The following is a 3,912-nucleotide window of genomic DNA, read 5'->3' as shown; positions in this document are numbered from 1 at the left end:
CAAAGCAACCACATTAAAATGGGACACACACCATTGTGGTTTGTCTGTTCCTCATCCTATAGCACATTCCATACATTTAAGGGGATTTTCCTTATTTTGATATAATAAGGGATAGAGCTCACAATTGACTCCCAAATTATGAGAAATAGATAATTGATTCACTATCACCTGCATTCACTTAATAGTTTTCTTCATCTCCACTGAACTGATGGATTTGCTAAATGGAATTTTCTACAATCAGTAGATAAATGTAATGTGATTATTTCCTATAAACTGATCATTTCGGAAATGTCATAATCTACAATCAATTATGTGATAAATGCGATGATTGACATAAAATAGTTTGATTAAATGCATCATCTGAAATGTACATAGGAATCAGTAGATAAATGTGATAAATAGTCTATATCACTAATATTAATTTACACATTTGGTGAATTTTATTAGGCATACTTGAATTGTTAGCTTTAATGGGTGTTCTTATCTACATATATTTTGTCCCTTTGATGCGGGATTTATAGAACATGATATTATGCTGAAATGCTGAATTTTCTTCGTCACTTGCACATTAAGCCTGTCGGCAATATTCCGCCACGCCACCTGCCTTGCTTTATTAATTGCTGCAGTATTGCCTTTTTCTTAATTATGTCCTTATAGTCCTCATACACTTCCATAAGGAGCGTTTGCTCCGCCGTAGAAAAAGCCTCCGCTCGCTCCTTTCCTTTTTGACATTTTGCAACATTTTTGGCACTCGACTAGTTTGGACTTTTTATTTTCCCTGGGCGCGTGCATAAGTTGAGGCTTAACAGGTGAGGCTTGAATTAGCTTCAATTGGAGCCAGCTGATTTCACTTGATGGAACGGGTTGGAGCTAGATTGGGAGCTGGCGTTTAGTCAAACTTCAAGATTATACCTTAGTCTGGATATTCTTAGCTACGTTGATGGAATACCCCCCAGGTGATCGAAGTAGGCTAAGTTGCCATAGTAACTGACTCAGGGTTACGCTGAGCTAGCTTTGTGACACGGAAAACTATGAGTTTCCCTCATCTCAGGCTCAACATACTCAGAGTTTTCACTAATCCTGCTTTCTGAAATAGGTCCCTGATGAATAATTCCAAGCATTTAAAATTTGACAAATTGTTTTTGTTCTATAGATCTTATGTAGGCTAATGAGTTTATTGCTTTAAACATCAGTTTGATTATCTGCAATTTTGCACACATTCGCCATGATAAATGTAGCCTAGATCAATATTATTAACTATTTGAATGAGTTGAGCAGGACCCTATTTCAGAAAGCAGGCTCAACAAACTCTGAGCCTTATCCCGATCTCCAAGTTGACTGAACCTGAGCTGGGAAACTCTGAGTTTTCGGTTCCAGAACAGCTGATCAGAATCAGTTCAATCAGCTCTGAGTATGTTCAGCCCGAGGGAAGCGTGTTCATGGTGAGCACCAAAAGACATCATCAATGGAGTGCAGATAACGTGATTCTCAGTGGCAGAAAGTGGAGTTAAAGAGCCATTTATCATCTCAACTGAATCGGAGATTTTAATGACGCGAATGAAGACTGGTTTGGACCCAGTTTAACAGCGTGAGGTGTGATGGTGTGAGTACAGAGTGTGTTGATAGGTGATGTGTAGTGACATTATGTGATGTGATGCCTTAATGAGTCTAATATAGGCTACAGAAAATATATCAACATTTATATAGGCCTATCTTAACAGTGTTCATATATTTTAAGATAATCTGCTATATCCTGTTATTCAGCTGTAATCTGGTGGAGCCCAAACGCACTTGGCAGCAACTCAAAATAAAACACAAAAATATTATCCAGAGAAATTTTTTTTTTTTTGCTTATATTTATGTCATTCTGTCAGTAGTAGGCTGAGGTTAACCGAATTGCTGAACTGCTGTGAAATTACTTCCTATTCACGTATCTCCTTTATTCAGATGGAGCTATGGTGGGGATGTGAGTCCATATATGCAGCCAATTACACTGCAGAATCTTTGAATATATGAAAATTATTCATAAATCATTGTATGATGTATCCGCGCAGATTAATTTGTTAACACTGACAAACCTGCAGTTCTTTGGAATTCCTCTTTGATGATCCTTTCTGATTTATGCCCACTGAAAACCACAAAAACTGGCAAAAGTCTTCTCAGAGCCAAAGACACTTTTCGTACAGCCCGACAAACCGCTGTCTCTGCTCCGATGATAATGTAAATCCACGATGTGTAACGTTAGCCTAACAGGCTATTTGATATATCTGGGTGGAACAGATTGTTCAGATAAATGATTAGTGTGATGTAAAATCCTATCTTTCATATAGACACTCCTCCGGGAACGATGAGACAACCAAACGGGGTCTAATCACCAACTCCTGACGCAACAGTCCCTGAAAGTCGTGGACCTCAATGTCCACGACTTTTGTGGTGGTATTCAATATATTGCATCATGCTCTTATTTTGACAGGTTGGTAACAGGAAGTAGTTTGAGCGGAAGCTCTGTATCTTGTGTTGTCCGATGTGCAGAAGCTTGGGCCCAATTACAATCCGGCCCCTAAAGACTCAAGCCCTGAACCCTCAGGGTTCCCCTGAGAGTCTGAAAGGGCTCCGGATGCTATAAATAGGAATGGGACAGCACTTATCCCCCTCTCTACAAAATGTTGTTGACACTGGCGGCTCTGGGCATGATCATTTATCGGTTATTGTAAGCACAACGCTATGAACTGTGGGTAATTTCCTTACCGTAAGTCTGCATCGATGCTGACCTACGGTAAGGGGGCATAAAGGGCTCACTCACTGACTTGACGATTTGACAATGGGACAGCCCTCACACACTCACGCACTTCACATGAACGCGCCTCTAAGTCAGTGAGTCTGTAAGGGATCGGATTGGAATTGGGCCTTGAACAATGTGGGTCAGCATTAATGCAGCTCGACGTTACACTCAATATCTGTTGCAGTAAATCCTTAACGCACAACACAACTTTATTCACAAAAGGACACGCCATGTTTCTCCTTCCTGTGACACGCTCAGCGGGCGATCAGCCTCAGGCTTAGATGAGGCAAACCTGGGAGCCAGCAGGTTTGCTTCACGGAGTATGTTGCCATAGTAACTGACCCAGGGTTTAATTTACTTTTTAATTCTATATACTTTATTAGTCCCCAAGGGAATATTCAATATTTCCATGGCCGAGCACCCCGAGCAATTGGGGGTTCGATGCAAAGACAAGACATTTAATGTTCAAACTGATACTTTATCGTTTTTGTAAATAAACACTCAATCTGAATTTGATGCGTGCGACATGTTTTTAAAAAGTTGGGACAGGGGCAACAAAAGACTGGGAAAGTTACCAATTAACCCGAGGAATGTTCCAAACGGGTGTTTTTGAACATTCCACAGGTAAACAGATTAATTGGTAACAGCTGATAGTACCATGATTGGGTATAAAAGGGGTGTCCTCAAAAGGCTCAGTTGTTCACAAGCAAGGACGTCGTGAGGTTCACCACTCCTGGAAAACTGTGTGGACAAATAGTCTGATTTCACCCTCTACAGTCCATAATATCATCAAAGATTCAGAGAATCTGGAGAAATCTCTTCATGTAAGGGGCAAGGCTGAAAACCAACATTGAATGGCCTTTGACCCCTCAGGTTGCACTGCATTAAAAACTGACATGACTGTATAAAATATAATACTACATGGGCCCAGGAGCACAAATCCATTGTCAGTAAACAGCTCATCCCTGCATCTACTAATGCAAGTTAAGACTCTACCATGCAAAGTGAAAGCCTCAACAACATCCAGAAACAACGCCACCTATTCTGGGCCTGAGCTCATCTGAGATGGACTGACACAAAGTGGAAAAGTGTGCTGTGGTCTGACGAGTCCATATTACAAATTGTTTTTG

General features: G+C 40.5%; 1 protein-coding gene across 2 annotated transcripts in view; it reads left to right on the top strand.

The window, feature by feature from the left end:
* The window catches only part of rcn3 (reticulocalbin 3, EF-hand calcium binding domain), a 30,126-nt gene that overhangs the window by 25,526 nt on the left and 688 nt on the right, over positions 1 to 3,912 (top strand). The gene's annotated exons all lie outside the window — the stretch shown is intronic.

This window comes from Epinephelus moara, chromosome 18 (genome assembly GCF_006386435.1).
Source record: "Epinephelus moara isolate mb chromosome 18, YSFRI_EMoa_1.0, whole genome shotgun sequence".
Classification (NCBI taxonomy): Eukaryota; Metazoa; Chordata; class Actinopteri; order Perciformes; family Serranidae; genus Epinephelus; species Epinephelus moara.
Note: the sequence above shows the minus strand (reverse complement) of the source record. Positions and strands in the feature narration are given on the sequence as shown.